This window comes from Phragmites australis, chromosome 23 (genome assembly GCF_958298935.1).
Source record: "Phragmites australis chromosome 23, lpPhrAust1.1, whole genome shotgun sequence".
NCBI classification, from domain to species: domain Eukaryota; kingdom Viridiplantae; phylum Streptophyta; class Magnoliopsida; order Poales; family Poaceae; genus Phragmites; species Phragmites australis.
In genome coordinates, this window is record NC_084943.1 from 874,546 (window position 1) to 889,875 (window position 15,330).

The following is a 15,330-nucleotide window of genomic DNA, read 5'->3' on the forward strand; positions in this document are numbered from 1 at the left end:
CAAGCTTTTGCATCTGCTCATATAGGCAAGCTCACTTATCAGTGTCACAAAGTTATTTTTATGCGAGCAATCAATTACTGTTTCAACTCTTGTATCCGCTCATACGATCTCAGATTCGATCAATCAAATAGAATCTCAGCTCAGTCTGTCCAGACATATACAACTAACCAAATACTCTTCTTTTCAACAAATATGATTCTGCTCAGCCTGCATATACGGTTCATATAGGCAACCAATCAGACCCTTAGAATATTAAGTGAAACATAAGAGAATGGAAATAGGAACTAGATTCAATCACATGACTTCTATAAATATGACCATAGGGAAAATTTCTGACCGAATCTAACTCTATCTCATAGCTGATTCTCCTTTGCGCTCTATTCGTCGACCGCCGCTTCTTCTTTGCGCTCTCGCCGTCGTTCATCACCTCTTTAGGATATCATCGAGCATCGTTTTAGTTCCTTGGTGCTCGACGATCTTTGATGGTGCCAACTACCAGGACTTCATGTAGCATATGTGCGTCCGCATGCGTGGCCTTCGTCTTTTGGGTGTTCTCTATGGCTATATTCCTTGTGTGCCTTCTCTTGAGTTTTCGATGGAGCCCATGCAGCCGACTATTGACACATGAGATAAAAACAGATATTGACATTACCACAACTGCTTATGAGAAGGTTGTCTCCTCCTATTATGAAGCTTTGGAACAATACCATGATCGGTTGACTAACTGTGCTCAGTGGATGAATGATGATGCTCATGCAGCGTCTATTCTGATTACTAGTTTGGAGCACATGTTTTCTTCTAAGATTGTTGGTTTCTCTACTGCCTTTCAGATATAGACTCATCTTCGTCAGACCTATGAGCCATCTAGAGATGCTCTCTATCTGTTTATTGTTTGTCAGGAGCAGTCTCTTCACCAGTGTGATGCCACAATTGATGTGTTCTATGCTCAGATGTCGGATGTGTGGCGTCAGTTGGACTCTCTTTCTATTGCTAGTTGCCACTTTTGTCAGTGTTGCTTGGATCCACATGCTGACCATGACTTTCAATGCCTCTACGAGTTCCTAACTTCCTCGTCCAGAGTTAGAGCAACGTCGGGCTTAGCTGCATGCCCAACATCCTCGTGTCATGTTTGTGGAGGCTCTTACGTAGCTGCGCTCAGAGGAAACTCGTCTGCATGATTCTGGACTGCTGCCACTTCCTTCAGTGTTGGCTGCTTGTTCACCTGCTGCGTCTACATCTTCGACTACACCATCCTCCGCTCCTCGTGTGACTCCTTTACTACCTGTAGCCTCTTCAGGTGGTGATCACCCTCGTTGCACCTGCTGCAGCAAGGAGGACCATGTTGAGGCGAACTACTACCAGAAGAAGAAGAAGCATCTTCAATGTTCCTCTGGTGCTTTTACCTTAGCTACCTCCTCGACTACCTCTCCGACTGATACTCAACAGGAGTTTGTGATGCTGCTTTGTTGCCTAGTTGCAACCTCTGGCTTTATACTGATAGATTTGGTTGGTTCTACTACTCCCTCTTTTGTCAATGAAAGACCACCTTCTACACAGTCAGGTACATATCATTGGATTCTTGACTCAGGAACACCTTTTCATATGACTTCTGATTCTTCTAGTCTGTCTTCATTTTATCATCTTGCTTCTTCTATTCATGTCGTTACCGTTGATGATACTTCCCTTTCTGTTGTTGGTTGAGGCACCCTTAGAACTTCTTCTTTTAGCATCCCTTCTATTGTTCATGTTCCCCAACTCACCATGTAGCTCATGTCAATTGGTCAGCTCACTGACCATAGTTGTCGTGTTATCCTAGATTCTAACTCTTGCTGTGTTTAGGATTATCTCACGGGTGCTTTGATTGGTACTGGCCTCCGACACCATGATTCTCTGCATCTTTGGGAGCTTGACTAGCTTCATCTTCCTTCTGCTACCGCCGTCGATCTCTTTGCTTCCTCAACTATTGGCTCCTTCCAACAGTGGCGCCATCTTGGTCATGTTTGTGGGTCACGTCTGTTTTCTTTAATTCGTCGTGGTCTTTTAGGGTCTATTTCAGGAGATGTGTCCTTAGATTGTCAGGGTTGTAAGCTTGGTAAATAGATTCAACTTTCTTATCCTCATGGTGAGTCAGTGTCTCACCATCCTTTTGATATTGTTCACTCAGATGTATGGGGTCTGACTCCTTTCGTTTTAAAAGGGGGTCATTGATACTATATTGCATTTATAGATGATTTCTCTCACCACATTTGGATTTATTTTATGTCTTCTCGTAGCGATATGTGTGTGTGTGTATATATATATATAAGCGCTTTGCCACTATGATTCACACTCAGTTTGATACTCCTATTTGTGTTTTTCATGCTGACTCTGCTGGCGAATTCCTTTCTTACTGCACAGGGTATATTGTCTCAGTTCTCCTGTCTTAAAGCTCATGCTCAAAATGGTGTTACTGAGCGCAAGCATCGTCATCTCCTTGAGGCCGCTCACACACTTACGATTGCCTCTTCTGTTCCACATCATTTTTGGACTAAGGCAATCTCCAATGCCACTTACTTAGTCAATATTCAACCCTCTTCTGCTCTCAAGGGTGGGATTCCTTTTGAGCATCTATGTGGACGCCTTCTTGACTACTACTCTCTTCGTCTTTTAGTGTATTTGTTACGTTATTCTCGCCCCCCCTAAACGTACCAAACTGACCGCTCGATATGTTGAGTGTGTCTTTCTTGGTTACAGTACTAAGCATCAGGGTTATAGGTATTGGGATCCTGTTACTCGCCGGATGCATATTTCTTAAGATGTTACTTTTGATGAGTCTCATCCCTTCTATCCTCGTACCACACCCTCTACTTCTTCAGCATACTTAGTCGACCTTTGTCATTTCTCACTTTTCCTACCACACATATTTCTGTTTCTTTTTCTCTTCCCCAGGCACCGTTGGCGCCTTCTTTTGTTGTGCCTGCTTTGGTACCTTCCATGCATTTGGTCTTCTCGTCTCATGCTCCTCCTCTTTCTGTCTAGTTGAGCATTTTTCATTCCACTACACTCGTCATTCCCATGTTGTCTCACATCCTGCTAAGTTGCTTTCGGATGAGCCATCTCCTTCCGGTGATTCGGTTTCTTCTTATAGGGATCAATGACGTCCTAAGAAGGGGGAGGGGGTGAATTAGAACACTTAAAAACCTAAATGGCTCTAAATGCTTCACAAGATAAACATATATCAATTTCTATCTAAATGTGCTCTAGGTTTATTTAGTATGTCTACTTTACCGCTCAAAAGAGATTGCAACCTATCTCATAAGGTAAATTGCAAGTATGTAAATGCGGAAACGTAAATAGGGCGAGAGAGCAAACTCAGCACAATGGATTTTTATCCCGCGGTATCGATGATATAAATGTCACACCTAGTCCACGTTGAAGCTCCACTAAAGATATACTCTCGATCGCTAAGATTCTTCCGGTCATGGCTCTTGAGCCACCAAGCCACAAAGGTAAGGCACATATCAATCCTCTCTTCCGGTCACTTACCGTCGTCTTCACTTCAGAGCTTGAGCCACCAAGGCAAGAGTCTCCTTGTCCCTGTACAAGCTTCTTGCCACTGCTCCACACCAAGTCAGAGAGTCAACAAGATTGAGCCACCAATAGCTCAAGGTGCCGATGAATTACTAAGACTCTAAGATGTTGGCGTACCATTTGGTACAATATAGGATCACTCCTTGATTCACTTTCTAGGCAGCAACACCTAACAATAACACTCTCTAGGCCTATTAGCACTAGTCACTTTCTAATCATGTGCTTAAATATCTTGGTGATCACTTTTAGCACTTTGGTGGCTTGGATATCTTCACTATTATATATGAGCTTCCTCTGGACTCCAACCCCTTCAAATGACCAAGTAGAGGGGTATTTATAGCCTCAACATCACGAACTTGTCGTTGCCCTAATAGCCCAACTTTACTGTATACACTGGATGATTAAGTGTAAACAACATTGTACTCACTGGACCATTCAGCATGTACATCCTTCAAAAACTAGCCGTTGGATCCTTACTCAAATCTTCTATGAATACTGGATGTTTCGTCGTGTCCACTAGCTCCATCGCTGGATCATCCGGCGTGTACACTTGAACTAGACTGAGCTACTTCTTCTCTGTTCAAAATACTCCGGCATGTTGACTTTAGGGCGCCGGACCATCCGACGTGTTGATCTTCACTCTTCAACACTTGCAACCTTCTCTGCTAGAAATACTCTGGTGTATTCAACTTCATATCGCCAGACCTTCTGGCATGTTTTTCGGTTTTCTTCCCTTTGACAGAAATAGTCTGACGTTGCTAACTTCAAGCGTCGGATCATTCAGCATGTACAACACTTCTATCACCGGACCATCTGGTATGCATATTTTTCCTGTGACTTCTCCAATTCAACTAATCATTGTCTCGATTTTAGTGCCTTCTTCATGTATTGCATCCATGAGACCTACTAAAGCATATACTTGACAAACATATTAGTCACATTGACTATATTGTTATTAATCACTAAAATCACATACATGTCCTAAGAGGGTCATGTTCGCTACAATCTCCCCCTTTTTAGTGATTGATGACAACACAACCAAAACAAGTGGAAAATAATAAATGATATCAATTTTAAATTGCACAAAGTCTTACCACTTTGCTCGGATGCATGTTCTTACCACTTAGTCCCGTTTTGGTGTGGCTCTCCCTTTCTTCATCGTCACTATCTCCCTTGATCGACCCATGCAAGAGTTCTTCTTTGTCAACCTTAGCATTCCTAGGCATCTTAGTTCTTTTCTTGTTCTCCTCTAGATATGTCACCTTGCATCTTGCTTTGGTCATCAAAATTATTCCCCCTTGTCAACAAGCTTCGAAAAAGCTACAAAACATATATTGAACTCAAGGAAAAATGTTAGAGCACATGGATGAGAGCTTTATGAACCATGATCTAATAAAATGATATCAATTAAAGAATTTAATTCAAGAATATGATACCAATTGAAATGAAAACGCATGGATCATAATTCATTAAACTCACATAATATGATATAAACTCTACATATATGTGTACATACATATGATAAGATGCGCAACTAGACAACTTGTCAAGATAGTAAGCTTAAGCCATACTATATATGGAGGTAGATTAAATGAACAAATGAATTGACAATGATATAAATTGACAAATAAGTATTGCATACCTCTGTGGACATGTAGATTTCTCCATAATACTACAAAAGATATCACTTGCAATATATGTTAGTCTCAAAATCACAACATATAGGATATACTCCTCTAAATACGTGCATACAAGTGTTAAATTCTTGTGAGAGATATGCACTTGTTCTTATGAGAGATTTTTATCCCATGATATCGATGGCATAAACGTTACCCTTAGTCCATGTTGGAACTCCACCAAAGATATTTTTCCGGTTGCTAAGACTCTTTCGGTCACGACTCTTGAGTCACCAAGCCACAAAGTCAAGGCTCACACCAATCCTCTCTTGCGGTCACTTGCCATTGTTTTCACTTTGGAGCTTGAGCCACCAAGACAAGGGTCTCTATATCCCTGTACAAGCTTCTTACCGCCGCTCCACACCAAGTTGGAGGGTCAACAAACTTGAGCCACCAATGGCTCGAGGTGTTGGGGAGTCACCAAGACTCCAAGGTTGTAAGGAATGGTAATGTCCTAAGAGATGAGTGAATTATGACACTTAAAATCAAATGACTCTAAAAACTTCACAAGGTAAACCTATATCAATTTCTATCTAAATATGCTCTAGGTTAATCTAGTATTTCTACTCTACCACTCAAAAGTATTACAACCTACTCTAGCAAGTTAAATTGCAAGTATGTAAATGCGAAAATGTAAATGAGATAGAGAGACAAACTTGGTAGAAGAGATTTTTATCCCATGGTATCAGTGGCACACAAGCTACCCCTAATCCACGTTGGAGCTCTACAAAGGATATACTCTCGGTCGCCAAGTCTCTTTCGGTCACAACTCTTGAGCTACCAAGTCACAACGAAAAGGCCTCAAGCACGATGAGCCACCAAGGTAAGGTATCACCACTAACTTCTCTTCCGGTCATTTGTGCGCCATCTTCACTTCAGAGCTTTAGTCACAAAGATAAGGACCTCCGTGTCCCCGTACAAACTTCCTGCCACCACTCCACACCAAGTCAGAGGGTCAACAAGTTACCAGCGAGTCACCAAGACTCTAAGGCATTGACGTACCTCTCGGTACACTGTTGGATCACTCCTTGATTCACTCTCTAGGTTGCAGCACCTAGCAACATTTCTCTCTAGGCCTATCACTCTCTAATGGTGTGTTTAATCGCCTTGAATGGACACTTTAAGCACTTTGATGGCTTAGATGTCTTATCAAGTGTATAAGGGCTTCTTTGCACTCCAGCACTCCAAATGAATGGGTGGAAGGGTATATATAGCCTCAACACCGTGGACTAGCCGTTATCCCAATGGCTCAACTTTACTGTGAACACTAGATGGTCCGATGACATCAGTAGTACAAGCACCGGACCATCCAGTGTATACATATGAGGAAACTAGCTGTTGGAACTCCACTTACACTTCTTCTGATCACCGAATTATCCAGTGTATACTACATCTCCATCACCGGACTATCTGATGTGTATATCTTAGCCTGACCGAGCCATCTTCTTTACTGTTCATTTTTTCGGTGTTTGATCTTCTTCTGATCACCGGATCTTCCTATGTTTAGAACTTTGTCTTCTCTAGATTTTTCACACACTCTGTTAAATACTCCGGTGTGAGCCTCTGGTGCACAAAATATTGATCACCGGACCATCAGGTGTATATCGGTTCATCTTCTCTGAGTTTTGGAAAACACTCTGGTGTGCACTGTCTTTTCATCACTGAACCTTCCGGTGTATTGATCTTCAGTCTTGGACAGTTACAGACCTTCTGTTAAATACTCCGGTGTACACTGATTCTGATTACTGGACCTTCCGGTGAGTACAATATCATTTTAGCTCAGTCTTGCATCCTTCTGGAAAATGCTTTGGTGTGTACACTTATGGCATCACCGGACTATCCGGTATAGTCATTTTCCTTGGGACTTCTATAATTCAATCAAATTTTGTCCCAGCTTCGATGACTTCTTCATGTATTGCATCTATGAGACATACTAACATATATTCTTGAAAAACATATTAGTTTCATTGGCTATGTTGTCATTAATCACCAAAATCACAATCATAGCCTCATAGGGTAATTTTCGCTACAATCTCCCTATTTTTGGTGATTGATGATAACACAACCAAAACAAGTGACAAATAATGAATGATACTAATTGTAGAGAGCACAAAGTCTTACTACATTGCTTGGATGCAAGTTCTTACCACTTAGTCCTCTTTTATTGTGGCTCCCTATTTCTTTATTACCACTATCTCCCTTGATGCACCCATGCAAGAGCTTCTCCATTGCATGCTTTTGATGCAAAATGTAGATGAGTTTCCCTTTATCAACCTTTGCATCTTGCTTGTTCTCCACTAGACATGTCTCTTGTTTTGGTCTTTAAACTTCTCCTATTTTGTCAACAATATCAAAAAAGGCTATAAACACATATGTAACTAGAGGAAGAGCGTTAGAACACATGCGAGAGAGTTTCATAAATTATGATCCAATGAAATGATACCAATTGAATAGATACCACTTGTAGGGATAATATTTCAAGAATATGGTACCAATTAAAATGAAAGCGTATGGATCATAATTCATAAAACTCACATAATATGATTTAAACTCCTCATATATGTATGCATACATATGATAAGAGAGCGACATATGTATAACTAGACAATATGTCAAAATGGAAGTTTAAGACATATTATGCATGGAGGTAACTTAAATGAACAAATATACCAATTAAAGTCTTTAAGCATTGGATACCTTTAGTGATATGTTGATCACTCTATGAGACTATAAAAAATATTACTTGAAATACATGTTAGTCTCAAAATCATAACCCATATGATATACTCCTCCTAAATATGCCCATACAAGTATTGAATACTTATGAGATATATGCACTTGTTATTGATAACAAAGAGGAGGATACCCTATAGATTGGATCATGACACATAAAAGATATTAATTGAAAAACTAGTGTTATGTAAGGAACCTATAATTAATAAACTATGTAGATTGCTCATAACAAAGAGAGAGACACAAGCAACCTACCATATAAAAAAATTTACACTAGGCATTGCAATAAATTGAATTGAGAGCATGTAATTCTAGACAAGGCAAGTGAATTCATCAATTTAAAGGATTCAACATCTAGTACCTTTGCCTTGTTTATATTTAGATGAGAATTTGGGTATATGATGATCATTATCTTCATCAATACACTCAATCTTATACACTTGGCTTCTTTACTCGAACCTTTACTTTATCTTTGAGCTAAGTTTCCAAATCCCTGAGCCAACTTGTGGACTTCAAGTTTTTTTGAAACCCAAACCGATTGTGGCTCTTTCATGTTAGTGATTATTCCAACATCTCCACTTTACTGTGAACATCGGATGGTCCGGTGACAACAGTAGCATAAGCTCCAGACCATCTGGTGTGTACATCTGAGGAAACTAGCCGTTGGAACTCCACTTACACTTCTTCTGACCACCAGATTGTCCTGTGTATACTCCATCTTCATCACCGGACTATTCAGTGTGTATACCTTATCCTGACCGAGCCATCTTCTTTATGGTTCAATTGTCCGGTGCTTTGATCTTCTTCTGATCACCGGATCTTCCTATGTGTAGAACTTCATCTTCTCTAGATTTTTTACACACTATGTTAAATACTCCGGTGTGAGCCTCCTTTGCACACAGCATTGATCATCGGATCATCCGGTGTATATAGCTTCATCTTTTCTGAGTTCTGAAAAACCCTTCGGTGTGTACTGTCTTTTCATCACCAAACCTTCCGACTTATTGATCTTTAGTCTTCGACAGTTGCAGAGCTTCTATTAAATGCTCATGTGTACACTGATTCTAATCACCGGACCTTCTGGTGAGTACAATCTTATTTTAGCTCAATTTTCCATCCTTCCAAAAGATGCTCCGGTGTGTGGACTTGTGGCATCACTAGAGTATATGGTGTAGTCATTTTTCGTGGGACTTCTTCAATTCAATCAAATTTTGTCTCGACTTCTGTGGCTTCTTCATGTATTATATCCATGAGACCTACTAACATATATTGTTGACAAACATGTTAGTCTCATTAACTATGTTGTCATTAATCACCAAAATTATAATCATGGCCTTATAGCGCTATTTTCGCTACAATGGTACCGACATACTACTTAGTATAATGTAGGATCACTTCTTAATCCACTCTCTAGGCAACAACATCTAGAAATAACACTCCTAGGTCTATTATCACTAATCACTTCCTAATTATGTGCTTAAATACTATGAATGGTCACTTTTAGTACTTTGGTGGCTTGAATGTTTTCACTATTGTATATGAACTTTCTCTAGACTCCAGCCCCTTCAAATGACTGAGTGAAGGGGTATTTATAGTCTCAACTCTACGGACTAACCGTTACCCCAACAGCTTAACTTTACGTATACACCAGATGATCCGTTGTAAACATCATTGTACCCACCGGATCATCCGACGTATACATCATTCAAAAACTAGCCATTGGATCCTCACTCAAACCTTCTATAAACACCAGATGTTTCGGATTGTTCACCAGCTACATCGTCGGATCATCCGACGTGTACACTTGAGCTAGACCGAGCTACTGCTTCCCTGTTCAAAATACTCTAGCGTGTTGATCTTTAGGGCATCGGACCATCCGGCATGTTGATCTTCACTCTTCAAACCTTGTAGCCTTCTCTACAAGAAAACTCTAGCATATTCAACTTCATATCGTGGGACCTTCTGCCATGTTCTTCAATTTTGTTCCCTCTGATAGAAATACTCCATCGTTGCCAACTTCAAGCGCCGGACCATCCGACGTGTACAAATGACATGAGCTGAAAAGCTCTAGCGTGCACAACACTTCTATCGCCAGACCATCTGGCTTGCACATTTTTTTTCTAGGACTTTTCCAATTCAACCAATCTTTATCCCTACTTCGATGACTTCTTCATGTATTGCATCCATGAGACATAGTAAAGTATATACTTGACAAATATGTTAGTCCTATTGACTATATTGTCATTAATCACCAAAATCACATACATGCCCTAAGAGAGTCATGTTCGCTACACTTCTTCTCCTCGTTGTTCTCTTTGTAATCATCATTTGATTTGACCTCCTGATCATTTTAGCTTTGCTGACGTTGTTCCTACTGAGCCATCTTCTTATCGTGATGCTGTTGTTCATCAGGAATGGCATCATGCAGTGGCTGAGGAGCTTGCTGTTTCTGAGTGCACCGACATATGGGATCTTCTTCCTCTTCCACCACATATTCACTCTATCACATGCAAGTGGATCTATAAGGTTAAGACCCACTCTAATAGTTCTCTTGAGCGCTATAAGGCTCATCTTGTCGCCTGTGGTTTCCGGCAGGAGTATGGTTGCGACTATGATGAGACTTTTGCTCTGGTAGCCCACATGACCATAGTGCATACTCTTCTTGTCGTTGCTTCTGTGCGTCAGTGGTCTATCTCTTAGCTTAATGTCAAGAATACCTTTCTTAATAGTGAGTTGTGTGAGGAGGTCTACGTGCACCCACCGCCAGAGTATTATGTTCTTGAGGGCATGGTTTGTCATCTTCGTCGCTCTCTCTATGGCCTTAAGCAAGCCCCTTGAGTCTGGTTTGAGTGTTTTTTTTCTGTGATCATTGCTGCTAGTTTTTCTGCTAGTGCTCATGATCCTGCGCTCTTTGTTCACACTTCCTCTCGTGGTCGGACTCTTCTTCTATTATATGTTGATGACATGATCATTACATGAGATGATTCTGAGTATATTGCCTTTGTGAAGGCTCATCTCAATATGCAATTTCTTATGTCCGATCTTGGTCCTCTTTGCTATTTTCTTGGGATTGAGATTTCTTCTATCTCTGAGGGCTTCTTTCTGTCTTAAGAAAAGTATGTTTAGGATTTTCTTCATCGCGCTTCTCTCACTGATGAGCTCATTGTTGAGACTCCCATGGAACTTAATCTTCAGCTTTGGTCCACTAATAGTGAGCCTATTGCTGATCCCACTCGCTATCGTCCTCTAGTTGGGAGTCTTGTTTATCTTGGTGTCACTCGTCCTGACATTTCTCATGCAATGCACATCCTCAGTCAGTTTGTTTCTGCTCCCACTTAGCTCCACTATAGTCACCTCCTACGTGTTTTGTGCTATCTTTGTGGGACTATCTCTCGTCGTCACTTTTTTTCACGCTCTAGCTCTTTACAGCTTCGTGTTTATTCTGATGTAACTTGGGCTAGTGATCTTTTTGATCACCGGTCTATTTTTGCCTACCGTATTTTTCTTAGTGGTTCTCTCGTTGCTTTGAAGACTAAAATGCAGACCACGATTTCTCGTTGTAGTGCAAAGGCTGAATTACGAGCCATGTCATTGTTGACAGTGGAGCTCAGTTGGTTATGATGGTTACTTGAGGATTTTGATGTTTCTTCTGCTGCACCTACTCATCTTTACTCATACAGTATATGTGCTATCAGTTTGCTCGGGATCCAATGAAGCATAAGCTCACTAAGTATATTGGTATTGATGTTTCTTACATACGGACACAAGTACATGATGTGGTAATTGCTTTTCAGTATGTTCCTTTCGAGTTAGCTAATTTCTTCACGAAGACATAGAGTATCGCTTAGTATATATTCTCTCTCTAAACTTAGTGTGTTTGATCCATATGAGTTTGAGAAGATGTTAGATATATATTTCTCTGTATAATATACTCATACCATAAATAATTTCTTACATATTATCACATGTACTTACGTATATATATTGACCAGGACCTTTAGAGAATACAAAGTTGTAACGATGGGGTGTCATGTTCTTTGTGGAATCAGCTACAAGTAGAACGTTATTGTTTTTTTTACAGACAAGCTGATTGCGTTATAACACAAACATACTCGTGGAATTCCTGAAGCATGGCGTGCTCGTCAAAGTTGACCAGGATTCTTGTAATCCTTCTCTGGACCACGAATTTGATCTAGAAGAGGGAACAGAACAATCGGGTGAAGTTGATCGACCAACCTACGTTGAACTGGAGAAAAGTGCTAGTGCTGGACGAATGCAAACCGACAGCCACGTTGACATTGCTAGCTCTATTTGAATGGAGAAAATGTCATCTTTTCTTTTTTGTTCGTAGAAAGAAGGGGAAAGCGACAGGCAATGCCAAGCATGGTCCATAAGATTAAAATTTTGTCAAAATTTTGATGAAATTTTATGAATTTTGAAAATTTTGGAGGAGAACAAAATATCTAATTCTAGAAAAAAATTTCACTAACATATAGAACCCACAAAAACAATGAACAAAATTTTAACGAAGTTTTGCTAATTTCGATCTTTTTGCCGGGGGAAAAATTATAAAACAAAATTGAAATCCCTTTGTCCATGAAACAGCAGGATCTGAAGAAAAAGTGAAGAATCAAGGTGGTGACTCGAATTGACCGAGGCATGGAAGTCCAACTATGGAACATGGTTCGAAAATTTGTTGAAAACCGCTTGGTATTCGCGATATTCGGCCAATGCGCTGTGGTCCACATTCATAAGTCAAATGTTATTTGAATTTGAATTAAAAAAAATTCAAATTGGATTTGAAAAAAATAAAAAATTCTATAAAAAAACTAGAGACAATTTTAAGAATATTTGTGATTTTGTTTTTTTAAAAAATGTTTTTTGCATTAGGAAATATGCGGTCAAACATTGAAAGTTTGAAAAAAGATCGAAAATATAGAAAAGGCTGAAACATGCCAAATGCACAGTGCATACAACCCGTTTTCAGCCCAGCTTAATGGGATAAGGGTAGGAGGCCATTATCCTCTTCCCTCTGTCCCCTCGAGTTGGCCAACAACAAAAATCGCGTGAACTCCGTGAGCCTCGCCAGATCTGCGGAGTTGAAGAAATCCAGTGGAGAAAGCGAAGAAGTCGGTCGGTACGAGGCGGTTACCGACCACATTGACGCGGATTTCACGATTTGCGGAGGGAGTCACGAGCGCCTGACGACTGAGCGAATATCGATGCAAGTCAAGCGGTAAGCGCCTAAAATTGAGCGATTTTTTTTGCGTAATGCAGTCGATTCGATGGAGCCGAACGATTTAGTGCTCGATGCGGTTGGTTTCCGTTCTGATGCGGTTGGTTTTAGCTCTTGTGAGCTCGGTTAGCAACATGACAACACATGTTTATCATTTTAACATGTATGAACATAATTAATTTAGCTTGAAGGTTCTTTTAAAATAGATCGATATATTTCATTCACAAAGTATATTAAGTAGGATAGCATTGAGCTTTCTTCTTTCAACAGAGGCACCACAAACTGGTTAGTGTCGGTTAGGGTCCGTTTTTAGGTTGTTAGGGTTGGGTTAGTGTCTGATAGCATTGGTTAGCGCCTTGTACCTGGTTTTGTTCAATGTTTACTCACTGTTGAAATTTGTAGAGTGCTAATAGGATGATATATATTGTTTTGCAGTAATCGATGGCGAGTAGAGATGTGGTGTGGCAGCACGGGGACAACTTGTGTTTGGGGTTTAGGTGCAATTACTGCCACAAGGAAAAAAAATGTGGTGGTACCACAAGGTTGAAAGAATATTTGGCAGGGTGTGGATCGAATGTTATAAGATAGGGTGCCTCTAGATGTGCGTGATTACTTCAAACATGAGCTTGATAGGACAAGAGAGAAGAGGAAGGGAAGGTCTAAGGAGAAGCTTTGGAGGCAAGATCCCACGTAGATTTGACAAGCGATAATGAGGAGGCGGAAGAGGAACAGGTGCAACGTGTCAATACTCAATTTAGCGAGGAGGAAGAGTTCCGGAGGAGGGCAAGTGATTCCTATGAGCATGGAGGTGGTAATGGAAGTGCCAGAAGAGGCAATGGTTCGAAGAGGATGCTTAGGAGGACATCTTCAATTAGGAAGGCACTAAATGTCAAGGATTACAATATTGCTGCAGCAAAAACCCCTGTGCAGCAGAGGATTGACACCAGGCCATGGAGTGTGAAGGGAAAGAATGCAAATGTAGCTATTGGTTTGGCATGGTCCAAAAATTTTCACAATTCAGGTATTCCTGGTAGAAGGATGGACGACACATTCTTTGTTGCTGTAGTGAGGGAAACACATAAATGAGGTGAGTGATAAAGTTTGTAATGAATTTTATTGTTGTCATATTTCTTTCTTTCTTTACTTATGATCATCTATTCTATAACAGGAGAGGGTGTTCCATCTTTAACTGGATGGGATATAGATGGTAATTACCTAGACGATAACGAGAGAGATTTAAAGAAGATATTTGATAAGTGGAAGATAGAATGACTAGAGTATGACGTGACCATCATATGTGATTCTTGGATTGGACCGACGCATATAAGTATTATTAATTTCCTTTTACATTGCAATGGCTGTATGCTTTTTCATAAGTTCGTAGATGCGACTGGCTACAACCAAGATGCCAAGTATTTGAACAAGGTATATTGTTTTGCTGAGTTGGTAACTTAGTATTGCAATTGTTGTATATTTATTTGATTGATTCGTTTATGCAGGAGATAAGATCAACAGTGAATGATGTGGGGGCATAAAATATTGTGCAGATCGTGACCGATAACGTGTCTTACTAGAAAGTCTATTAGATTCTCAAAAGGGAGTATCCCGCTATTGTGTGACGCATATGATAAATTTAATGTTGAAAGCAATTAGTGAATTTAGAGACTACGACATTGTCATGAAAAGTGTAAGGTCTATATCGCGATGACTTTACAATAATTCAAAACTCCATGAAATGATGAAGATCGCGGTTGGTAGAGAGTTAGTGAAGTGGAATGCAACAAGGTTTGGCACAAACTATCTATTTTTTGAAAGTTTTCTACGTCAAAGGGATATGTTCATGCAATGGATGTCATTTAGTGAGCTGCAGTAGTCTTACTATATTGTTTCTGACATTGTAAGATATGCACATTCTTGCCTATCCAGTTTAACATGGTGGGATAGGTTCATACAATGGAAGACATCTGGTGAGTTGAAGCAGTCTTGCTACATTATTTCTGACATTGGGAGATATACATATTTTTGCCTATCTGGCTTAACATATGCACATCCTCTGTCGTTATTCCTATGCAATTCACTGCTGAGAGTCAACTTACGCATGCCATACATGACCTG